Source organism: Triturus cristatus, chromosome 4_1 (assembly GCF_964204655.1).
Source record: "Triturus cristatus chromosome 4_1, aTriCri1.1, whole genome shotgun sequence".
In the NCBI taxonomy this organism is placed as follows: Eukaryota; Metazoa; Chordata; class Amphibia; order Caudata; family Salamandridae; genus Triturus; species Triturus cristatus.
In genome coordinates, this window is record NC_140585.1 from 1,256,224,523 (window position 1) to 1,256,251,249 (window position 26,727).

Below are 26,727 nucleotides of genomic sequence, written 5' to 3' on the forward strand. Positions count from 1 at the left end.
TTAAAGGCGGTAACGCCAGAAACAAGGGGAGAACTACTAGAATACTGCATACTGGGAATTAATACTACGAGCAAGAAAGGCAGCCACACTGTATGCTTTGCGAATCTACTTCTAATACTGGCTAAGCGAACACTAACCATGCGGTGGAAAGCTACGAAAGCTCCAGTAGTAACAGATTGGTACAATGAGGTGGTGAAATGGGGCAAAGCTGAGAGCGAGGAATTAAAGAGGACGGAAAGCAGAGGACTGAGGAAAAAGCCTATATCACTGGAGTGGAATATGATGTTAGAAGAATTCATTGCAACTGAGGTTTAATACTGTAGAATGTATAGTGGGATCCAGCTACTAGCATGGACATATAGCGCTGTTGAAAGGTATAGGATGTTGCATAACTAAAACTGTTTAGAGGATTTAGCTACTAAAGTTGTGCCTCTGTTGGTAAATAACACATATGAGACTGTTGACCACCGTGGGCATTTCTGCGGGTACCGGAGTCTAACGGAGGGAGGGAGGGGACTTTTAATAATGTTGTGTTAGGGTTTGTTTATTCCTTTCTTATTTGATGAGCATAAGAGGATGCTTAGTCTATTATTGTAATTACAGTTGAATGCGTGAACAGTACTATTGCACATTGGGCATCACTGACGTATTGCGATACGAACATAACAATTACTGAAGAAAGATGCTGCATTTCTATAATCAGTACGATACGATATTGGATATATATCTTTAAATGTAAAGTTATGATGTGTACTGCGGATTCACGGATATGTATACTGGAATAGGTATAAGCTGACTTGTATGGAAAATCAATAAAAATTATGTTAAAAAAAAAAACAAATCTACATTTGCTGTCTGAAACCTGAGAAAAGCCCTAAAGGACTGGACTTACTCTCTCTCTTGTACCCAGGACAAAGAAGTGAACTCCGAGGATCATGAAGCTGATCTCTTGTTCATGTTACAGGGACACCACAAGCCATAAGAAGCCTTTTCCTGCAGCTGCACATCTGACCAGTGGCAACCGGACCTGGACTGAGCTCTCCTGTTTGCCCTGCCTGCCACCCTGTGAGTCTCTAAGTGCCTCCCTGAGGTTCTGGGGGGGCTGTAGAAGTGTACTCCTGTGGTGGATTGGGAGTAAAGGACTAAAGTCAGACAGTGAAATGTTTGACCAGGACGAACTTGCACAGAGTACATGAACCGTGCTCGATAGCGGTCAGAGTCAAATTGTGCCTATGTCTTGTTCTACTGCAACCATTGACTATCGTTGGCACTTTGTACTTCTTAGTGCTATTTTCACTTAAAACTTTAAAAAATCATCGCCCCAGTTCCCTGTATTGGAGTTTTGTTATTTTGTTTAATAAATTGTACTCAATTTTTTTGCATTTTGACTTTATGACTGTTTTAGTACTGCATAAATCACATTGCCTTTAAGTTAAGCCTGACAAGGATTGTGATTACTACTGAGGTGGTTACTTACCGCCCACTCAACTAATAACACAACTCTCACACCGACACATTTTAGATACCTTATCAACACATTAAAAAAACCAGAGCACACAAGTTTTTGAAAAGTTCAAGGCTGCTAACAAACTCCACTCCCTCCAGTTTAATGACCTAATCATAAAGTAGGAAGAACCTGCACAGATCTTATACTGTAGTGAAATCCATTGAATGATCGCTGGTAACCCATCATGATTACCGACTCTCACCCTGAACACTGCCTGCAAATCTACGTAAACATTGCAACATTGACAAAGTTGCAGAGGAAGAGTTTTGAAAATTATCATCAAGCTCAAACCCTTCAACTATTTTATGGACCCTTTACCTGGAATATCTGAACCTGCTTCTGTACTGGACAAAACTAGTGAATCTCACCCTCAGCCAGGGAGTGCTCCCTGAAAACCTCAAGAGTGGCTGGTTCTTCTCTTTTGATTCAGTGAATCACAGTGTACTTCTTTGTACTCTCAAGACTGAGGTTGGCATTGATTGACTGGTCCTCCAACAGTTCAAGTTATACCTAATGGACAGATCACAAGAGTAGAAAATGTATTCCAGTTTCACAAAACCAATTTCCACACTAGTCTCCTCAGGGATCCATCCTAGCCCTTACCTGAACCTCTTGCAGTCATACTAAACAACATAAGGAACCTGTATCATCAATATGCTAATGATATTCAATGGTACCTGAAGATCTCCTCTCCAAATGACATTTCCCGCCGGGTCAAGACTCTAAACCAGTGGTCTTCAAAGTGTGGGGATATTGACCAACTGGGTGGTGGGTGCAACCTCACCCTACAAGGGGCACCAGGAGGACAACAAAACTGACTCAGAGGCTTTGCTTTCTCTGTTCATGCAGTTCTAAGCATGCCCAACTACTAGTAGAACAAGACCAAAACAAACTTAACCCACACAATGACAATGAGGCATATGTCACTAACATTGTGTGGATAAAGCCTGTTTTGGTCTTCTTTGGGCTTGTTTCAAGAAAAGAATCCATTGCTTTTAGAACAGATTGCCATGGCTAAAGTTGAGGTGCGGTGGGTGGGCTGAGTATTAAAAGTATGAAATATTCAGTGTTTCAGCTGCACAAAATAAAGAGAGCACCGCAGATCAAGAGGGCCCTACAGAAAGAGTTATAGCTCTTCATGGCTCTGAAGGTATGGTGATGCTGGAAAGGACTCAGTTGCTTAGTGGGCTGGCTCTGCCTAAGCACCAGCCTTTCAGAGGCACTAGCTAGCGTACAAGGAGGATCGAGGAAGCTGTTGCTGGGAAGAGGCAGAGCAACATGAGTGGTGGCAGCGGGAAAGAGGGGCCGAAGTAAATGGGGCAGCGAAGGAGGATAGGAGCGTAGGGGACAGGGGTAGTAACAGTTAAGCAGGAGTGTCAGCAGCACAACAAGCTTTTCTCCTATGTAAACAGGCATTAGCTGGGAGGATTCCCTCAAAAACTCTGACAGTATCAGGGTGACAATCACTGAAAGCAAGAACATTTGGCAGAACATGTGCTGCACTGGCAGCAACAATCCAAGCTTCATTCATACAAAACAGATACTCCAGACACAGCTTCAGGAAAGCTTTTCATGCACACAAAACAGGTAACAGTAGTTTCAACAGCCCATACTTTCCTCAAACACAACACAAGTGCAGTAGAAGTACAAGATGAAGAAAATTAAAAACTCAGGCAAAGCAATGGCAGATGTGCCGATTCACACACAAACATGCTCACATACAAGACTCCACACCTAAAGAAATACAACCGATTGGTAAGGCAATGGCACAGAAGTGTACACTTCTCTCAAACATAGAACTGCAGCCCAAAACCACATTTTAGGACATTCTTATTTTCCTTAAAAGGTTATGCTACTATTTAATGTACTACAAGGACAACTGAATTAAAACATTTTTTTTACAAACATTTTCTCATATCCTGATAACCTTAAAAAATCTTCCCACGCTTAACATACTCAGAAAACTTGGAGGACGGACTTCAATTAAATGATTTTAACTCAAGGGGGGTGGATCCCAAAAGTTTGAAGACCACTGCTTTAAACACTTTTCAAGATTGGATGACTGTCCACCATTTAATACTTAATCCATCAGAAAGAGTTTCTCCTCAGTTCCTCATCCCATTAATCACTGCTAGTTCAATTACGGATGCACTTAATTGGCATCCTCAAACGCAACCCTAGCATCGTTGACTATGCTGGATGCCAAGGAGTCATCCTTGACAAAAGTCTCAATCTATAGTCACGAGTCAACATCAGGCCAGAAATGTGCACTTTCAAAAGTGTTTGCTCTGGGGAATTTAATGCTTAATTCCTGAACAAGATCTTAAAACTCTGGTACAATCATTGGTGCTGTGAAGGATCGACTACTGCAATAGTCTCATTACCAGCCGTCCCAAAATACTTCTCGTGCACCTACAAAGTTTTAATGCAAAATCACGATTTGCCTCTGGGCCCAAAAGGAAAGACCACACGTCACTGGTAAGTTTAACAATCTGTTGGCTTCCCAATAAAGCCAGAGCTATATACTAAGTGGCCTGCATCACTCACAAGGCCCTTTCCAGTTCAACTACACAATACCTGGCTGCTAAGCTAAAGAGAACTGATGGAAGCAGACCATAATAGAATGCTAAAGCACTTCTAGAACCACTGACCTTTAAGGAACTTACTGCTGAATCCTTTTCAGGGAGTGCGACCACAGTCTGGAACTTTACCTCCAGGCTTACAAACTACTACCTCCCTGACAATCTTTGAATCCAAACTGAAAGCATTTCTATTTGAAAAACTTTTCAGTTATTTCTCTTGTGCCTATCAACCCACTCAGACTTCGACTTTGCTCCTTAAGAAAGTGAAAACATGGATGTTCACCTGGAAAAGTGCCAGTCACTGCTGACATAACTCCTCTATTCTCAGCACTAGGGTACTCTCCAGGGTGAGCTGTGCACTTTACAAATACCCTTAACATAAAATAAGTTTGCCTTAGCATTATTGCTGTGGTGCTGTTCATACATCTCTCACTTTGATGCCTCCTCTGTCACACTCCTCTGTTCTTTTCTATCTCAGTCACACTCTCATTTTTTTCTCACCTTTCTGACCAGATTGGCACGCATGCTTAATTCACTTTGACTACTATCTACCTTGCCTTTCTCTCTCTCTATTCAATCATTTCTCTCAATCCCTTCTTTCTCACGGTCATCCTCCCTCCCATCTCCCCCTCCTTACTCCATATTAGGAAGATTAACCTGGGTGAGAGATTTGTGATACTCCCACAGAATATTAGCTGGTCCTGGTTTCTCAGTTCCCACAAAACCTTTGGTTTTACATTATAGGAATGAATGCTGAAGAAGCTCAAATCTGACTGTGAACAGGCTCACCGTAATTAATGTCTGTACAGGGGCTCGCCACTGTCTGCAATGGACCTCAGCTGCATATTGGAAGAGCTCAGCTCTGTCTGCCTAGGGATGCAGTGCTATGTGTGCAGGAACTTATCTGCAGCTCAATTAAATAAATGATCTATGGGTCCAGGGTCTCTGCTCTATCTGTGAATGGGTTCAGCACTGTTTGCAGGGACTTGGTTGCATCTGTGCTGGAGCGCCGCTCTATCTGCAGAGGAGTGAGTTCAGCTCAACAAAATAAGGTATGTTTGTGGCAGAGCTTCACTCTCACAGTATGCACAATAACCTTACTTTTCTCTGTGGAATTTATATCTTCTAGGTGTTCAGCCTCTCTCCAGAAGAACAACCAACGTCCTTTCCTTAATAAAATAGGCACCAAAATGAGTTTCTTGGTACTGAGCGGACTCCACCCTTTTGAATGGTGATTTCTTTATTGACTTTGCGCTGCAAGAGTTTAGACACATTGTGCTGATCTCTATTTCCCTGGTCTTCTTAACCCCTCCCAATGGCACACCCTCTTCCTTTCCAGAGTGCAATTTGTTGTGAACATCTTCTTGATGTTTATTGCTTTTGTGTCATTTGGTATGTCCTTTTGTTCTACATTTGCAGTGAGGAAATTTAGAAAGACCAAGAAAGATCAGCCTGAGACAAGGAGACAATGCTAAATATGAAACGAGACAAAGGTGAAACGTATGGGCTGTAAAAGGGTAGGTTGATAAAAATTAAAAGGGAGAACGACGGGAACAGGAGAGAAGGCAGTGGCATGTGAAGAGAATGACAAGAGGGACATTGAGTAGGATGAACAGTGCGGAGGTCCAGGTGACCACCTGTGGGCAATGTAATAGAAGTTAAACTGTCCTGCGGGAAGGAAAGAGTGGGCCTGAGCAGAAAAGCAAAGTTAAATAAAACCCACAAAGAACAGCAGGGGTAGGATCCCCAGTACTATTCCAGAATCTTATAGGCCTGCATTCACGGCCCTCTCAACAGGGCCACTGGAAATATGTGATTGTGCAGCTTTGGTGTTTTTTTGCATTATTATGGTTTTGCTGCATCAGCCACATAATCCATAATCTGCTGCATAATCTCCAGATTTGTACAAAAAAGTTTTTGTTTCTAGCTCAAATGGTTCAAACTTTACTAAAAACACAGCAACGTGTTACTGCGTAGCGGAAGTCCCTTTGCAGACTTTGACTGGTCGCCTTTCTGCTGCTTATTGCTAGATTTAGGTGTTAAATTGGTACCAATGTGGTGCAACCTACGCCCACAAACTATTAACAAGGGTAAAAATGACACAATAATGAAATGAAACTATCACAAAATGTACTGCATTCAGCAGCATAATTTGCCCTTTCTTGCTGCATAATTTAATCAACCCAGACACATAATTTGTCCCTCCCCTGACGCAATTACAGTGGCCCTGCCTATCAAGAAGCTGACCAGGTTATTGAGGTGGGTCTTCCCCTTTTCAGTCCTGCCCTTGCTGCTCTATTTGGCTCCTCCTTGATATCATGGCTTGCTGGGTCCTACACCCAGCTCCAGAAGCCTGCTTTGCTGCTGCCATGGAGCCTCCAAGTTGGCAGCTAAGTAAGCCAAGTAAGGAAAACAAATCTGTTATTTCTCTATGCATTTGAGTATGTGTCTGTGAGATTGTTTGTGAGTGATTGAGGGTGAATGGGATTGAGTGAAAAATTGTGTGTTTGAGAGTGTTAATGAGAGTGTAAGTGAGAATCAGAGTTTGGTAGTGTGCATGAATAAGTGAAAGGGAGTATGAAGGAGTATGAATGTGTTACTGATTGGATGTTGTGTGAGGGAGTGGAAGGGAGTCGTGGGTGTAGGTATTAATGGTCCAGCACATGCAGTTGCACCCGGGCACAGAGTTAGTGAGTGTGTATGTGTTAGTAAGTTAGAATGAAAATCAGATAGTATGAGTACGTTTGTGTGTGTGTAACAGTGAGTGGGAGTGAGTTTGAGCGAGAATGAGCAAGTGAGAGAATGTGAGTGCGTAAGGGAAAAGAGAGAAAGGCCCAGATTATCAAAGGTTTCATACAATGCAACGCAGCACCCAAAGTTGCTGCATTGCATGAGCGAGATTGAGCAGGAAAGCAACATAACTACAAAGATATGGCACCATCCTGCTCTCTCCCTAGCGCTGACACACAATTTGGCTACTGAGTGTCACACACACACACACACCAATGCACCACTAAACGCAAAGGTGTCTGTGTGAGTCTAGCATAGGTTTTGTACTGGAAGGTTGCCCCTCAAGTACAAAATACTATGATTTGACTTCAAAACGTTTCCTACTTCGGATTTGTGCTTTACAGTCCAGTACACATGCAAAGTGTGAAAAGTTAGAAGAAATAAAAACATTTCTCCTTTTCAATGCCTGCTTTATTTTCACACAAACCACTGCCTGATATTGTTAGTAGATAAGGTGTTACATCAAAAACCACGGGGGGTTGAAAGGGAATGTCTGTGTACAAATCATGGAACGCCTCCTTGACGCAGAGTGCACAAAGCAGAGATTTGCACCGCTTTTCTTACTTTCAGGCAACTTTTCAGTGCAAAACAGGCTTTGCTCTGGAAAGTAAATTACAAAAACGTTTTGCACACGTTTGCGTCACTTTTGTGACCCAAACCCAGTGCAAAATGGTTGTTAACCTGGCTCTAAATGTGAGCAGGATTGAGTATGAGTGAGGGAAATTTTAAAAAAAAACATTAAGTTAACTTCTGGGTGGTATTCCGCCCCACCACTTTCAAAGAACACCAACCTCAAATTACACCAATACTAATTGACGAGATGCGACCTAAAGGCCTGAGCTGCCAACTTTGGAACTGGGGAACAAAGTTTGAACCCCCACCATCAGCTCAACATCCTGTGATCCTGAGCAAATCACTTAATCTCCCTGTGCCTAAAAAAAAATAATCTGATTTTGTATAATGTAATCTGGTGCTCATGTAAAGCATCCTGATGCCTTCATTCCGGGTTTGCTCTATATAAAACTTGTCAGTCACCCAGGAACAATTTACCCAGAAGACCGAGAGTGCTATCAATGGGCCCCCTTAGCTTCACATTAACCCACCGCACCCTTAGTTTGCCAACATGATTTTGCATGTTTTTATGTCAGTGCTTGGCACTTTTAGAACCAAAGCGACAAGTTGCCCCACACCCCATTTCTATTGGCAGAAAAGTCTGGACTGCTGGATATTCATTGCATTAAAAAATAAAAATAAACTCTTTCTTCCCTTTTTAGGATTTATTTAGCGCTTATTACCTTCACAAGAGTAGTAAGCACTATATAAATGCAATTACAAATCAAGACAATTTGAGATTTCTGACTTATTTGCTTGGAAGCACAGGAAGTTGCCAGAGATTGCCTTTGAATTGCAGGTGCGGTCTCAAATCCCAGTGTTAATGGGCAAGCATTGTCTCTCTTTAAAACAAAGGATGATCAGTAATGCACACTGTCGTGCACAATTAGAGCCCCCATAGTATGGTTTTTGTTCTGGGTGTTCACCTGCGACCCCCATCCCCTCTGTTGAGGACACTGGAAGCAGCAAGATAAGCAGGGGCGGCTGGTCCATAGGGGCGCCGGGGCAGCGCCCCACAAAAGAAACTGCTCACTGCAGTTTGTGCAACAGGAATGTAAGCAGACAAATTGACAGCTTTCACAATTCGTCTGTTTACATTTCCGGGCCGGCCAGTGCTTCACGGGTGAAAGTGCGCATGTCAAGACACAGCGCACACAGGCGAGAGGCGAGAAGGAGTCCAGAAGATGGTCTGCGCAAGTGAGAGAGGAGCGTTGCTCCTCACTCACATTCACAAACCATTAGGTATGCTGCTCATGCCCAGTGTAGTGCAGGCGTCTGGAGACAGGCTCCTGCTCGGGCGGTGACGTGTTTTTCGCAAAGTCGCCCCATGCCCTATCAAATGCTAGGATACAGAGTAAACAAGGGCCAGCCGCCTGGCCCCCGCACATCCAGTCTCCTGATTTGGCAGTATTTTCCCTATTGAGCGGCAAAAGAAAAGAGCTGGGAGAAGTTAGTGCCACCACGCAGAGGAGACGAGATACGACGCGGGATTGGAGGAGATGCCTGGTAAGTTTTATTCATTAAATGTAACCCCCCCCATCCCCACTCCCGGCGCGTACCTCTCCGCCCGCCCCCCCCCCCCGCCCCGAGTCATGCCAGCCGGCCGCGACTGCTGTGTGGTGCTTGATGTGTATGGTGTTGGGTGGGTGTTGAAGAGCACACGGTGTGTGCGCTCTGCACTCCCTCTTTTCATTTTTGAAGTACTTTGCACTGTGGTGTAGTACGAGTTGTGTTTTGATGCTTTCACTGTGGGGTTATTTCTGTGATAAAACGCACCGCCAGCAGCCAGCCTTTGCCTTATAGAAGCACTGATGCTGACTGTCTTTGATTCTAATAAACACAGGCTTTCAACAAGTGGAGGGTAAATCACATCACCCTCCCATTAGTGGAACGGATGTTTTGCAGCAAAAGCCACTCATGAAACAAGCAGCGTTGCCGGGTTATTAATTAATTTGCTGCTTGCTGAAAAGCAATGTTACTGCCCTAAATCACACAAACAGCCGAAACGCACAATCACCTGTTGGCAGTCAAATATGAAGTGGCAGATGACACTCATGCAGGGCCGCAGTCACTCGCCCACTCCTGCTCTCCAGGGGTATGTGATTAATGAAAATACTTACAAGGTGAGAGGCAGTGTCTCATCTGTGGCTGCTGCTGATGTCATCGCAAGCACACCGTGCATGATGAAACAGCTGTAGCAACTAGTGAGTCCATTTATTGATATAGCGCTTTGAACCCTCATTAAGGTTGTTTCTGAGCACGCCCGATGTTGGCAGATGTGGGAACTGAGGCACCAAAAGATCTGCTCTAGATTACAAAGTGTGATAAAGTGGTGAAGCTAGGGGCAGAACCCTGGGTCCTACATCCACAGCCAGTGCCGCAAAACCATTAAACCAGTGGCCACGGAATTATGCGATTCTGCATCGGAATACAATTGGCATATAATCTATCTGGTGCACATTTTACAGATTTTGACAAATGTTTCTAGCCGCAATGAATCCAAAGTTTCTAAAACACTGAATTACCACTGGTGCTTCTGTGCAATGGTAGACTCTTTCCGAAAGGTTAACTGGTCACCTTTCAGTAGCCGATTGCAATATTCAGCTGTATGGCAGCCAAATATTAATGATTTGAAGATATTTTCCGAGATAGGATTACTGTATGTAAACGGAATGCTTGGAGTTGGAGTCGCAGGATCTAGAGAAGTGCTGTGAGGGGAGGACTCCCATGGGGGATGCATTTTTATTTTTGCCCAGGGCTACTTGAAGTTCCAAGTCCAGCCCTGTAAGCGGACACCTCTCCTGTGAAGTCCTTTGCGCAGCGGCAAACCATTATGGCTGATGCAAACGTCACTGACCTTTTTATGTTTTTTAAACTTGTAAGATACTAATTTTATCAAGCTTGTGCGCTTAATAAAACTAATTTTGCAAGTCAGTCCGCCTCAAAAACTTGCACACGTCTAATCAGAGTCCATGATGGATACTACTTAGTTAAATATTACCATTTCAAACAGGATTACACCCTAACTGCATGATATCTCCTATGCACTTTTTAAATTCAGTTTCCTTCATATAGTGTGGGTGTAGGTCAGGGCAGATTTATAATCACTCGAGGGTGCTGGAGGGGGAATATTACGAGTATTTTGATGTTTCGATCACAGATGAATCTTGGAACACGATCTCTGCCTGCGAATTCCAAATGAAAATGAATGAGGTGACAAGCGCTTAACTAAGAGGAGGCAATTTATGACAATTTATGGGTGAAACCGACCCTCCTTGACGCTGTTTTTTGCGGTGGGATTTCATCTGAGACATGACAGAGTCACTCTTAAGGAGGAAACAACATTCATCCCTGACACGTGCAGACATTAATACTTTCCCACAGCTCAAAACTCAGCGATCGTATTACAGAGACTGCTTCCATTAAAGACTGACAGAGCAGAAAGCAGATTTAAAAAAAAGATCCAATACTGCTCTCTCAGCGGAAATGCATCCAACCCCCTCCCCCCGTCCATAGCCCTGCAACCCCCCCTCCATAGCCATGCCTGCACAGCTCCGTGAACCATCATACATGGTGTCCATAGTCCCGTGCGGTGCACCCCCTGCTTTCGCACCCCTTTCACCTTCATATACTACACCTGCACAGCCTCGTGTACCTTGCACATCACTGCCTTCAAAGCCCTGTGCACCTTCATACCCTGCTTGCATAAGCCTGTGCGCCATCAGACCCTGCCTGTACAGCCTGTTGCACCTTCATACTTTACTGTGTGCACACAGCCCCTTGCACCATCATACAGTGCCTGCACAGCACAGCCTTTTGCACTTTCCTACAGTCAGAGCCCCTCCCACCTTCATACTCTGTCTGCACGGCCCCATCCAGCCTCATACACTGCACAGCCCTTGCTGTAGACCTCCGTACACCTGTCTGCATACTACACCGTGCACACTCCGTGGCCTTGCCTGCACGGCCCATGCACTTCTATAGTCTGCACAGCTCTTTCCACCGCCACACCTTGTCTGCACAGCCTCACGTGCTTTCCGTAGCCTCTCTGCTGGAGCCATGCACAGCTATGCCTGTTCAGAGGCCTGTCTGCAGCCATGATTAAAGGCCCTGTATTAAGCAACATCATTCTGACAATGGCAAAGTTTTGACTCTTGAGTGAAAAGACTTGCCAAGTTTCACTAATAAGACACAGATATAAAATATGAAGGAGCAGTGCAAGTGCCTATTATGGGAAGACAAGCACTGGTAACACGTGCTGTCAGTGTCCTGCCTACTCTCATTCTCCCGAGGTACTTGCAAAAGGCAGAACTCTAATATAAATAGAAGGAACATAATGAACACACCCCCCACTTTGGGGTACCAGTGTTATAGCCAGGGCCACAGGATTTAGTCGATGCTGCTGCGATTTAGGCATAATTATGGATTTGATACCTTAGCTATATAATCCATCATCTACAGCCTAAATTGAAGATTTTAACAAAAAACATCAGAAAAAGGATCAAATGTTACTAAAAATGCAGTAATAAGTTGCTGCACAGTGGAAGACCCTTCACATAGTCTTAACGTTCAAAAAATGACATAATGAAATAATACTACCCTGCATTACACTGTAAAATGTAGTCAATCCTGCTGCATAATTTGGTACTTCCTTTTGCATAATTCCAGAGGACCTGATTAAAGTGCTGCTGCTCTTCCGGTCTTTGGGAGAGGTGGAGAGAAGCAAAGGAGAGAGATGGGAGGGTAATAGGGGTCATAAGGAGGCGGCTGGGGCATTGCTGGGTGTATTGCAATAATAACCTTCATGCTTCCTCAAATTTGCTTGAAAATGCTCCATTTATCCACTATTTTTTCAAACTTTTCTGGGGGGAGAACACCAGTGAACCCCCCATTGGTTGTTTAAGCTCGCTTGCTAGCCTCAGTGCAGTACCGCGATAATTTTACGCCTCACCACTTCAAATGTCACCAGCCGCCACTGAAGATAAGCTGTCTGTTAGAGAAAAGAAAATGCTTATTCCAACGCACTCTTTTCCTGCTGTACTTCGCCCAGGATTTCCCTGGGACAGACACCCACACAGTTCAGCCGGGGCTTGGGATATGAAGGGAGGCGAGAAGGGGGGCTAAAGGCATTTCTAGCCAGTGGGCGTTGCGTGCTTGCAGAGGATACATCTTCAGTCTGCACTATCCTATTGCGCCTTTCTATTAAAGAACATTGCCAGTCTCTTCTCAGGAACCCTGGAAATGGTCTTGATGCATTATATAGTGATACTGAAATATGTGTGTATCTAACATAGTATGGGACCGATGCACCAAGAGTATTAAATTACAATTACACACAGTATACCTCTTAGATCAACTATATGTAGGGCACTAGCACGATGGCACTGCTATGAACATCAAAGCTACCACAAGTGTCACTAACCGGAGTTATGCAAAATACAATCCATGATTAGTAAAGCCATCAGAAAACCTACCAAAGTGTTTGATTCTCTTTTCAATGGCCTGAATAGAATGTTTGATGACCACCGAATCTGGAACAGTTACTGAGTTGCACAGACGTTGAAAACATCACAAATGAATATCATGAAATAACTTCCAAGTAACCGCAGAGATACCAAACAATAAAAGACACTTGTGAGCTGATGATCACAATGTCTAAGCAATAAATCCTTCCACTGGCCGTTCGGCTTCTAACCTACAATTAGGACTCTTAGACTGCTCAGTGAGGCTTGTATAACCTTTTCAGCCGCTTTGACACATTCTTAAACTGCTGACTAATTTTGGCAGTGCACCATGCATTGCTCCCACGACACTCACAGAAAACGTCATTGGGGTGCCCTGGTTCCACCCTTACCGGTCAGTGGACCATTGTCATTGCCCGTAAAATATATCGGGGCGGGTATAACTCGCGTGTATAGTTCTAGCGTAATTAAGCAAAATTACATGAGAAGACGTAGAATTATGCCAGAAGCTGTATCTCACCTGGACACGAGGATGCATTTTGTGCTAAAATAATAGCGCTAAATGCAACAGAATAACAACAGCACCCACCAGCAGCTGTTCGCTCCGTTCGCTCCGTTCGTTGTTTCTGTGCTCCAGCAGTAGGATTATTCACCAAATGACATATAATAACGCGATTTTTGGTAATTGTGCGCCTAAAGGCTGATGCGAAATTATAGAAATTCAACAGAAAACTCTAGCATAATTAAAATTACACCCGTGACCCAGGCCTTAAAATATATGTGTTCAAGTACGATGCATCTGCTCAAATACATTGTGAATGAAAATCTAACTGAACATCAAAGTACCCATATATTTAATGGCAGCGTTCTGCCTCTGAAGACGTCCCTGGGTAATCATCAAATATATCTTACATAAAAGAAACATCTACAAAGCTGCCGAATGAGGCCCAATAAATCCAAGCAGGAACACCTAGCATGGATATTCTTGCAGCAGGAAAAGGGAGGGATTGCGAACGGAAGCTTAATGGTGCAAGTCTACATGGATGGATGTGCGAGTATATCTCCATTCATTCATTTATATAACCCTTCCCGGAAAGTTCTGGAGAGCTATAAGGATGGTGGAAAATAACGAAGAAGGGGAAGTATATGAATTTGAGACATGGAGGGAGACTCAAACAGAACCATATCACCAGGCTGGTGTTCAGGGACTAAATTGTAGACAAGGAAAAACCTTTAAGTGCCTCCTAAACGAGTTACTGGACTAACCTCCCAGTGAACAAATCTGTATGAGAAAGACTTTTAAAGTTGTTTTGAACCCCCCCCCCCCAGGCCTTACTTTCTAGTAATCACTTGATGCTGTGGGCTATGTATTTGAAATGACCATTCACCTTTATATGGCCTCTTTAAAGATTGTACTGTTTCAAACCCTATGAATAATGACGATTTTTTTTGCCACGTTAATACTTCCCTCTTTTCCTCTAGTCCTTCCTGATCATACTAGAGGACTTGACGCTGCTATTTTGTATAATATATAACTTAGACAACTGAGCTTGTTGACAAACCTAAGTTTAAGAATACTCTACTCATAATTGGTGAAAACACAGACAATGGCATTAATTTAAGTTCAAATTAGCAGTCAAGGCAACAAATGAATGATTTTGGAACAAACAAAATTGAACATTTAAATAAAGAACATATTTCTTATTTATAGCAAGGGCATCAAGCATGCTGCAAAACTGGGAGACTAGCAATAGTCAAAAGGAAGCCCCCAAAACCATGACTACAAAGAAAAAGGAAATATCATCAGAAAATACGACTTAACATCAGTGCTTAATTTTGCACCTTCCTTCCTTCATTCATTCTACAAAAAGCTGCTGCATCAAATATGTAAACCCAATGAGCCCCCACAATTATTGGTTCCTTAGGAACTCTGGGAACAAATCATGTTTTTTGCACATTCACATTTTCTATCCGGTCACACAGGGACCCAAAAAACTACACTGAATATATTGCACCATTTCTATTGGCCTGGAATCTATGCTGACATCAACAGGTATTGTCAAGAATGTGAAATATGCAAAAAAGGAATCCCTATCAACCTCCACAGGTACCCCTTCAACTCCTACCCATTATAGGGACGCCCTTTCAGCGTATAGGCATAGACCTGATAGGGTATCTTCCTAAGTACTCTAAGGGTAATCAATATGTCCTAGTAATAGGAGATTATTCCACCAGATATCCGGAGGCTATTCCATTAAGGACTACTAACACCAAAGTCATTGCACAACATCTAATAGAAGTGTGCTCCCAAGTGGGGTTCCCCAAAAAGACCCTTACAGATCAGGGAACCCCTTTTGTATCATATCTTATGAAGCAGGTTTTTCAGTTGTTGAATCTTACCCATCTGAAGACCTTAATAGATCATCCCCAGACTGATGGTCTGGTTAAACAATATAATGGCTTTCTAAAATTAACACTAAAGAAGATGTTAATTGGTGAAGGAAAAATTGGGATCAGATCCTTCTCATAGCCCTTTTTCTAATTAGGGGTCAAACTCAGAGTAGCCTAGGGTGTTCTTCTTTTGAGTTGTTATACAGAAGGAAATCAAGGAGCATCCTGGAAATTACTAAAGAGGTTTAGGAGTAAAACGCCAGGGGTGAAGCATAAGAACTGTTAGAATATGCAACCCAATTAAAAAACAGAATAGTTAGGCTTCGAGATATGGCCCATTGTAATTTATTTAAAAAATCAACTAAGACAAAAAAGCATATACAAGAAGAAGAAGAAGTGGCAAAGTTACGAGATAAATGGCTGGGTGTTGGTGTTACCTCCTACGTCAACAAAGTCAAGGGGCCCAGCAACTCTTCAGAGACTTATGAATAACGTCCTACAGAAACATCAAGCTTATACTTCTGGTTATATTGCCGATATAGTCATATATAGCAAAACATGGGACCAACATCTTGACCATAGCGAAAAAAAGTTCTACAGGCATTAAATGAGGCCAACCTACATATCAATGCAAAGAAATCTTCAGCGGGTTACCCAAGAGTTAAATATTTAGGATACATCTTGGGCACTGGCCTTATTGAACCACAAAAAAGAAAAGGTACGGGCCATAAATGACACTCCCTATCCATATACCAAAAAGGAGGTGAGTGCCTTTTGTTCCTCCTTGGCTACTACCGACGCTTTATTTCCAGATATTCTACAATTGCTAGTCCATTAATCTTTTAAAGAAAGAGGCCCTAAAAAAAGAACTACAAAACACCACATATCGTGTCAAGGAAGCCTTCCGGCCCCATAAACAAGCTATTACCTCCAGCCCAATATGACCTCCCCTAATTTCGATAAGGACTTTGTCTTAAAAACAGATGCCGCTGAGGTTGGGATTGGTGCTTTGCTGTTCCAGATTAATGCAGAAGGGCTAGAAGTTCCCGTCCTTTTTATAAGTCGAAAGCTATTTCCTAGTGAACAAAGATATACTATGATCGAAAAGGAATGTCTCGCCTTTAAATGAACAATGAATAAACTAAGATACTGTTTGGAGGGTATGCCCTTCATATTATACACGGACCATGCCCCAGTGATATTGAGGAGCAGAAATAAGGGCAATAAACAGCTTGTCCTGAGATGGTTCCTTTCTTTGCAACCCTTTCAGTTTGAGGTAACATGGACCCCTCTAAAAATATGGAGGACGAATTCTCACGGCACCGTGCCAGCAAAATTGCAAAAGACTTGCAGAGAAATACTCTTCTTCCACAGCCCGCTCTTCAAAGCCAAGTCACCAATGAAGAGTTCAGAAGGAAGTGGGAGGTGGCCAATACAGAAAACAACGCGCACAGCTCCATTAAAGCCTCACTGGATTCAGGGGTGATGTCAGATCAATAAGACAACCTAAACAGCGACTAAAAAACTCAAAATGAATGTGGAGTAATGAGGCTATCGCCTCGGTATCCAAAAACTCACCACTGTCAGATGGAATCTGACAGACGAAAACAAGACACACGGATGGGTGATGTCAGATGCCAGACAAGAGATAGAAGGCAGTGAGTCAGAACACGAGGAAGGAGGCGAACGGGAAGAGAATGGGAAGAGTAGGAATCTCAGCTGGTGGAGATGACATTGGGAGGCTCGCTGGGAGAAGACTTCACTCGCCAGCGTTCTGGAGGGCGCTGATGAATATGAAGGAAAACACTTTGAGGATGAATCCAAGATAAGGTGGCCACCGGTCAGATGCTACACCCGGCCATGCTCTTGCTGCAGCGTGGCTTCACCAGGTACAGTCACATATCCTGCAAAGGTGTGAGGTGGGGGGAGGGTAAAACCCACCTGGGAGATAAGGTAAACCCAACATGAAAATATTAACATTCTAGTAAACCATTGCGTCGTAATAGTAACTGTATTATTTTTTGCTTTTTCATGGGAATTATTATTTTCACACCACGTCGTCACACACCTGTGGTTGGGAAAAAAGAGGGGGGAGGGGGTTCAAGAATACCCATTGTTGTCCTAGAAGGAGCATGAAGGATTCAAACCTAGAGAAGGGGGGGCAGGTCTTGGTAATTCCATATCTTTAGACCTTCATTTCAAAGGAAAAGGAAACGGAACAGAATCTCCTTAACCCAAAGGAGTGATCACTTATACACCGGGTGATGGTGGTGACTGAAAGAACGATTTCTCACAAACATCCCTCACACCCTTCTCTGTAGTCAAACTGTACACTTACCCGTGGCCTCTACTTTCTTCCAAGGGCTTGAGGAGAACTAGTGGTCCTGGCATACAATTCACCTGCTAGAGAGAAAACAGTATATTGAGAAGAGGTCTCAACTGTTGTATACCATAAAATAATTAAAATAAAGGAAGGACTAAAGAAGCAGAACACGTGTTTGAAAATCCGCTTTATTACATAAACCTAATTCCTTTTCACTGTCTTCTATATTCATATTTCAGGGACTTAGATGGGTGTAATGTTTACCTCGTTCTTCCTAAACACTTAAGTGGGTCATGTTGAGGTTCAGTGCGCTCACCAGGACTCTATCCCCTTCAAAAATTACATTGAAGTCGGAGGTGATATATAAACAATGCTGTTAAATTTAAGGGTGGGGGTGGGTACAGAGCAGTCACTTAACCAGTCAGTTAAACAAGGACACTGCCTGCAACACCATAGAATAAGCCAACTGACAAACTCATTACACAACATTTGGACTCTTTCCACCTACAGTACCTAAGAGAGTCTTGGAGGTGGAACCTTACTAATATATAGGAAGAATGTTTGCTGCACATTGGGGTATATAAAACAAGCTGAAATTATAGGGAACAAGTATTTAGCAAGATCAGAACTCCTGTATGGTAATGGACTAGACTTTTAAAAATGCACTTAACTGCCCTGGAGATGTTCTGTAGAAGATAGATATATTCTACAAACTTCACTTCTCTATCCAATAGAGTGCAATATTATAATTATTATTTTTATCTTTATTTATAGGAGGTTGCAATATCCAAAAAACAAAAAAGACAAGAATCGAATAAATAACAGAAAAAACAAATACAAGTTTAATGACTATATGAAGTAGTCACCAGCATGTACATCAAGAAAAATACAGAGTGCACAACAAAGAGCATTTCGAAGAGTAAAAGAGAAAAAAGGCAAATAAAATATTTGTGGCACCTGGTGGGAGGTACAATGGGTCAAGGAAGGATGGAGAGAAAAATAATTTGCAATCGTAGTGTGAAGCATGCAGCAGGTAAGGACCCCTCTTTTGAAAGACATGGTGACTGGAGTCTAACAAAGGCATAAGTAGGGTGTCAAAGAACTCAAAGCTTGTATGCTTACAAGGACATGGCACCCTGCAAGGTAAACATTAGCTGTAGTTGGGCTCCACTCCCCCCTCAGGATAAAGCAATAAGTAGTCTTGCAATGGTTGCCATATATGTTTAGGTCTTGAGGTTGGTGATTGAAGTGTAGCATAAGTATCACTCGTGATATCGCAGTACATTAAATAGCAGAGCCAAGCTCTCACCATCAGGACAATGGTGCTGCCCCAATGCAAAGATACTTGCCACTAAACCAACAATAGAGCGATTACATCTGCAGGAGTTCGACGATTTGCTAACGGCTTAACATAGCCCAGCAATGACAACAGTGGGATGGGGACAGGTTCGAATTCAATCATCTGTGATATCAGTAAAAACAATTCCTCCCAATATGTTAGTATTGGGGAACAATTCCAAGCTAGACGTGAGAAGTTGGCATGCTCAGTTGTGCATCTGGAGCAGCAATGGGGTTTGGTGGGGTCGATCTTGGCTATGAGGTGGGGGCGGCGTATGCACTGCGTAAATATTTAAAGTGTAATAACTTGTGCCGATAATTGTTGGATACAAAACGTGTAGTGGGCAACCCAAATCCCTCTCCCATGCAACGTAGGCCATCCCACCAATTGCTGGACGTAGCAATAGTGCTGAATGATAAAGTTGGAAAATCAAGTGGGCACTACTCTGGGTCTTGATGACCATGGTAAGCGGCGGGAAATCCAGCAGCGCCGTGGACGAAGGTGAAAATGCGGAGCGAATAGTGTTGTGAAGTCTATGCAAAATAAATCTATCCATATACAGCACACTATGTCCATCAGATAGTGAGGTGACAGAACGCAACTTGGCGTCCACAAAAACGTTGCCCAGTCTGCGGAACTGGCAAGCGTCAAAAGTCCGTTTAGCCAGTACCTCCATTGTAATTGGAAGCCACGATTGTCGGGGAGCGGAATGTGTGGAGAGTATAGGAGATCAAAGCCAAGGTAGCGCTGTAATTTGCTCCGAGCCCAGTAAGTGGTCGAGAGCGTCTGTATTTTGGAGGGAGTCCTGGGTAGATCTCATAGTATAATAGTGGATAGAGGATATGGATGGCTCTGAGTCCACTCAGGCTTCAGGTACTGTAGTCGAACATCAGGATGGTACCAATAATACACAAAGTGCGCCTGTGCAACTAAATAGTAGGGATAAAAATCAGGGACTCCAAACCCTCCCAGTGAGTCTGGCATAGCAGTGAGTATGGCATAGTTAGTGTCGGTCATCCGATTTTTGGGTGTCTACTGGCCCAAACCAACATAATGAGCATACTGCGAAGTGCATAAAAAAAATGGATGTCAATGCAATAGGGATATTTATGAGTGAGTATAAAAAACCGGGGGAGGGCCAACACTTTAATGATAGCAATACTGCTGGTGATAGATAAGGGAAGCTTAATCCGTGATTAACCACAGAGTTGAGATGGACCACCTCTTCACTGCTACGATGGAGGAAGATACCCAGATTAACTAGGAGGTCAGTGCACCAATGCAAGGGGAACTCAAGATGGAAGGCCACAGTGACCTCGGTCAGAGGAAATACTTCAGATTTAGTCAAGGTTATGCTAAGCCCTGAGAAAGCCCCAAAACGGACCACTTTACGGACAAGTGGAGGGAGGTTGGATTCGGGGTCACGCTCAAACAGCATCACATCATCCGTGTGAAGACGCCAGTAGGGAGCCATGGTAAAACCGCAAGCCAAGTGGCGCTCTTGAAAATGTCCCACAAGGGAGTCCATAGCAATAATGAATAGTAGGGGCGACAGGGGGCATCCCTGCCTGGCACCTCAAGTAAGTGCAAACTGATCAGTGCGAGTGTCATTCACCCGAAGGCGGGCCAATGGAGCAGTATACAAAAGTCGAATGAGATCTCGAAATCCCTTAAGAACCCCCAGTTTCCACGATGTGGCATGCAAAAAAAGGCCATTCGAGTGGAGCCCGCAGCGGTGTCGGTGACCGTGTCGGCTGCTTTCCCCCTCTGTGGCAACTGAAATCACGGTTCCAGAGGCAGTACCCAGAGGTAAGTGAAGTCTTTGCTGTCCCTGAGACTTTGTGAACCGTAGGCAAGCTCTATTTCAAGCCCTTGGAGATACTCAGCAACAAGTAAAGAAAGTTCAGTTCAGTTCTTTCCCTACCCAAGGCTGAAGCAGCAACTGCAGGCCAACCCAGCAAAGCAACAACACAGCAAAGATGCAGTACTCCAACTGTCAGTTCTTCCAGCTCTTCTTCTTGGCAGGTTCCTTGATCAAAGCGAGTTCTAAAGTTCAGGGATCTGGGTCCCAATATTTATACAGAATTTTTCATTGTTCTTTTGGACAGAGAGTGTCTGCTTAGTCCAAACTGGTTTGGTCCTCTCTGACCCAGCTTCACAGCAGTAGATGGAGACAACATTGTTCAAGGCAGACCAGGCCCATTGAGGTGCAAGGAAATCTCCTCCCACTACTCTGAATGTAGCCCAGCCCTGACTCATCCAGGAAAGGCAGGACACACTTCAACCCCTCAGTGGCTGTTTGAAGAGAATGCCCATCCCAAGCCTCTGTCACTCAAAAGCCAGACAGTCAATCGACAACCCAGCAGAGGCACACAGGATGGCTAAACACGAAAAGACCATCTTTCTATAAGTGGTATTTTCTAACACAGAATGTAAAAATCATCTTTAGTAAAAGATGCATTTTTACATCTGAGTTCAGGCATACTAAACTCCATTTCTCTACCTGTATGGTCCTAATGGGAAGATATACTTGTAACATGTTACAAAGTATTCTCCATTCTACCCTATGGAATAGATAACCTTTCAATAGTGAAAAAGTAATTACATTGTATTTCACTATCAGGACATGCTACACACCCCAGTACATGACCTGCCTCTCACATACTCTGCACCATGCCAATAGGGGTTTCTTGGGCCTACCTTAGGGGTGACTCACATGTATTAAGAGGGAAGGTTAGGGCTTAGCAAGTTGGTGCACCTGCCAAGTCAACATGGCAGTACAAAATGGATGCAGACACTTCAGTGTCAGGTCTTTGAACACTTTGAAAGGCTGCTCGTGTGGGTGGCACTATCAGTGCTGCAAGCCCACTAGCAGCATTTGATTTACAGGCCTGGCACACTCAGTGCACTTTACTAGGGACTTACCAGTAAATCATATATGCCAATAATGGAAACACCAATCCATAATATAATTTATAATAGGAGCACTTGCACTTCAACACTGAACAGTAAGTGAGAAAGTGCGCAGAGACACTAAATCAGCAAAAACAGAGGCAAAACCAGGAGGTCAGAAAGCAAAAAGACAGGGGAAACACACCAAAAGATGCCAGGTCACACAGCGTGAAATCTGGAGAGAATGACAGTCATACCTTGGTGCTGTATGGGCCCCTTGCCACAGGCAAGGTGAAGAACAGTGTCCATGGTAATTGAGCAGTTTGGCGAGAATCACTCGTGGTGGCGTGACGGGGACTGGGCACAGAGCCAGGGACCTGTGTGCCCTTTCAACCGCAAACGCTGACGAGAAGGACTCTCTGCCAAACAGCACCTCAAGTAGATGCTCTACATAGATGTTCAGGCTGCCAGTTTCGGTGGATTCTGCTATACTGTCTATGCAAATATTATTTCGGCGCAATCACACCTGCAAATCCTCGTCTTTAGTGGCCACTGATTTAAGGAGTCCTTTCCGTCCTCTCAAGTCGCCTGGCAGCCACAGGGCCAGCATCTTCAAGGTTAGATATTCGTTGCTCCACATTAGTGATCTGCGTCTCATGTTCCCCAAGTTGTTCATGCATGCCGTCTATGCGAGCCACAAGCGTGCATCAATGGACCTGAAACCAGCCTTCAATTCAGCCATAATAGCCACAGTCCCCTCCAAAGGAGGGGCATTCACCCCCAAGGGCCCAAGGAGAGTCTCCCAGGCACTCTCATCCTCCCTGTGACGGGGAGGGGGGGTCTTAGTTGTGTTGAAAGAGAGGGGACGCTGTTTAGGATCAGTGCACCCCATCTGGGAAGAACAGGTGCGGAACCCTGCAATTGTAGCAGGAGAAAGAGGGGCAGAGATGTAGGTATCAAGTAGCGCGAGGACGCCCACTAAACCAATGGCACCAGTAATAGTGTGTATCCAGCCAGAAGATTCCTTAGGGCAAACATCTCCCAGGCAAGGGGTAAGGTAAGCCGCCGCAGGGACTGATCAGGGGCGCATAGGGAAGGGAGAGGCTCCACAGCAGATGTTTCAGGATCAGTAGAGTTGAAGAGTGCACTGAGGCCGGGAGGCAGTCCAGGTTTTCAGAGGAGGCTAAGATCAATATCAGGAAAATGAGGGTGCCAGCAAGGGCAGTGGCCTTGAATGGGGCGCTTCGAAGGCAAGCACTGTACCCAAGTGTTCAGAAGTCTAGAGTGATAGGGAGGTGAGTACACATAGTAGGCTACACTAAGCGAAGGCAATTCTCAGGCCCAAAGTCCAGTGTTGTCCAGAGTAGCCCCCACAGAGAGATGGATGCTAGCACCCACCATGGGGTGGAAAAAGTAAAGAGCAACTCACCGACACAGCCTGGCCACAAGTAGCAGCAATGATAGGAAGGCCTGCCGCAGAGCCCCAAAAGCCATGCTTCACGTGGTAAGGCAGCAGACGGATCCCCGGCGTCAATTACGGAGTGGCGGACGAATACGACCGCGGCCCCGAACTCAGGCTCGCCCACTACCCCTGTTGTTTGGGGCCTCCAAGAGCCATGTCAGGCCGCGATCATCGCAGGCTGCCGCACCGTGCCCCAGGACATCAGAGAGGTGCGGATCAGACCGGCAGCCACAGGGGTCCAGAACACAATCCCCTATGCCGCAGCAGCCAAGACACTAGCCCGGAAATGGGGTCAGGCTGCCAATTAGTGGCGGAAGCTCCGAAGCTTCAAGGTCGAACAGACATCTGCGTCCTCGGCCTGGCAGGCCAGAGAGTGCAAAATCATTAAAAAAAAATTACGCATTGAATTTTGGTGGCAAAATTTTCTCTCCACAAGTCCCACCCTTTCAAAACAACAAGCAACCTTCAGGACTGACTTTGTTCATACTAGACCTTTTAAAACGAGAACTGTTCCCAATACCCTGTGGCATATTTCCCATATCACCAATGAGGGAGAAGTAACCTATGCCAATATACACAGTGTAGCAAAGAGGTAGAATTAAAAGATGGATGGATGTGTAATCAGTTGAACTCCTCTCATGTAGATTACCATTCTACATGCCCCTGTCACAGAGCTGCATGCCTCACACTGCTACACGAGACACTGCTGCACGCCGCACACTGCTGCACGCCGCACACTGCTGCACGCCGCACACTGCTTTTATGCAAGTTTATGCTACTGACATTGTAAATGACAATGCCTTTTATTTGTTTTAAAACCAAAACATAAAAAAAAGGCATTTTAATTTTACAATGCCAATAGCTCGAACTCTTTTAAATGCGAGACCTATTGCATTGCAAATGCTTGTTTCATTGTAGGCCTGGAGCCGGGGGGCATCTACCTCAACCCTTCTGCTGGTTATAACTCTTTACCAGTCCTATCCAGTCCTAAATGCCCACAAGTTTTTAATACAATAAAAATGTGTGTCAGTCATCTACATTTAACAAATACCCCCTACTGAAAAAGGTGTATGTGGACAGACAAAATAAATATCTGCAAAAAATGTGTGCAAGGGTGAGAAAGTACTTCATGTGCGCTTCCACACTGGGGCTACTGGTAGGTTCTCACCAGTGTGCCCACGTTTTCTCATCATAGGAGACTTTCTCACCAAAGAAAGAAAGAGTGCCAGTAAAAATAAAGAAGAGGTGTAGATCGTGATTAGTGTATATCAAAAGAAAGACCTCGTGAAATGCAAGAATAAAGTATTCCTCCAATTAAAATTGAGTTAAGACTCACATGCACCCAGTCAAAATGTTATTCAAATCTGTGAAGTTACTCAAAATTTTAAAACACTAGGACCAGTGCACCGCATCAAATGCTTTCTCTGTATCTAGGGAGAGAAAGACGTGAAATGTGGAGCATGCTTGTACCGTCTTTAAACAATTGTCCGTGCGTCTCAGATTGAGGCGGGTCGGCATGCCGGGCATGAATTCCGACTGGTCCCTGTGTATCACGGGGTGAATACCTGTAACAGTCAAGTGGCCAGTAGTTTAGTCTCAACATTTTTAGGTCGAGGACTACCGGTCTGCCGAAAGGCAGAACCGGAAGTCGGAGATTTAATGACTTGGAGAAGAGGGGCTTGAAGCCGCCCCTCTTCTCCCCTGTTCTCCATTGGCTGGCCTCGTAAATGCTGGCCAGCCACTGGAGAAGAGGTCAGTCACTCCGATTAGGCCCCGTCCTTTTCGGATCGGGGGGCGTGTTTTTTGCGAGAAGTCTCAAGGAGGAGACAACAGCAAAACACGCCCCCGAATCCGAAAAGGACGCTGCGTTTGTGCTTGCCTCTCCCGCTTTCATCACATTGTTTGCAAAGTGGAAGTTTCAGAAATGTTGAAGATGTGGGCATGTAAATCGGCGATCGCTGCACTGTAAAATAATTGGCATCGCTTTCATCACATTGTTTGCAAAGTGGAAGTTTCAGAAATGTTGAAGATGTGGGCATGTAAATCGGCGATCGCTGCACTGTAAAATAATTGGCATCGAAAAGATTAGAAAAGCGCTACAAGAATGTCAATACCAGATTAATCGGCGATCGCTGCACTGTAAAATAATTGGCATCGCTTTCATCACATTGTTTGCAAAGTGGAAGTTTCAGAAATGTTGAAGATGTGGGCATGTAAATCGGCGATCGCTGCACTGTAAAATAATTGGCATCGAAAAGATTAGAAAAGCGCTACACGAATGTCAATACCAGATTAATTTCAACTATCTTGAAAACAATGTACGCACACAGAAGAAAAGCCCCCTCTTGTGTTCAAACATGGAATATCACACAGCTAACTGCAAAACCCACGCAGCATTTCGTTCTGCACACTAACACAAGGGCACATGACATTTTACAAAACGTCTGCATTCCGCACTGGCCACATACAGTTCTCTGGAAATAACAAAGTGACACATGAGCAAACAAAGGGCCCCCCGGCGCCAACAGAATTAGCTTCCCTGTTAACCCTTTTGGACGTTGATGTTCGATATTTTACAAACATCCGGACCTTCGCAATGACCAAGCATCTTTGCACAGCCCAGTGTACATGCTCGAGTTGCCGTTCCGATATTTTACAAACATTCGGACCTTCGCAATGACCAAGCATCTTTGCACAGCCCAGTGTACATGCTCGAGTTGCCGTTCCGATATTTTACAAACATTCGGACCTTCGCAATGACCAAGCATCTTTGCACAGCCCAGTGTACATGCTCGAGTTGCCGTTCCGATATTTTCCAAACATTCGGACCTTCGCAATGACCAAGCATCTTTGCACAGCCCAGTGTACATGCTCGAGTTGCCGTTCCAGCATGTTAACATCAGCAGAGCAGCCCAAACGCATCGCTTGATGCCGAGCAACGAGCCGCACACACGATATTAGCTCGAGTGACCCGCATAAAAAACACCTCCACGGACCAACTGCGCAGACTGGAATAAACAGACGCGCCGCCAGTCATTCACAATTTTGCATGCTCAGTTATCTAGTCTCCACTGCAAATATGTTTGTGTGGATAGCTTGAAATTTACTTTAGGATTAAGCGAGATTAACTGGACTAACGAGCATCGCCTATTAGGCCTATGAGCTTGGCCAATCGTTTTATAGCCGTGTTGTACAGCATCACGGGTGCTGTGCGTCATGTCTATTAAAACAAGCATTTACAATGCAACGGTCTCGGCATTGTTAAAGTTAGAGCTATTGGCATTGCTCATGACAATGCCGTTTCTTTAACCCCTTCCCCGCTCATGACGGAACCGTTCCGTCATGAGCCACGGTTGCCGTGTGCTCA

General features: G+C 44.3%; 1 long non-coding RNA gene across 1 annotated transcript in view; it reads right to left on the bottom strand.

Annotated features, from left to right (window-relative positions):
* Positions 1-26,727, bottom strand: part of LOC146856527 (uncharacterized) — a 1,813,942-nt gene that overhangs the window by 1,049,964 nt on the left and 737,251 nt on the right. Inside the window, exon 6 of the long non-coding RNA XR_014981506.1 lies at positions 17,683-17,747. This is a non-coding gene — a long non-coding RNA (uncharacterized LOC146856527). The remainder of the gene's footprint in view (positions 1-17,682; positions 17,748-26,727) is intronic.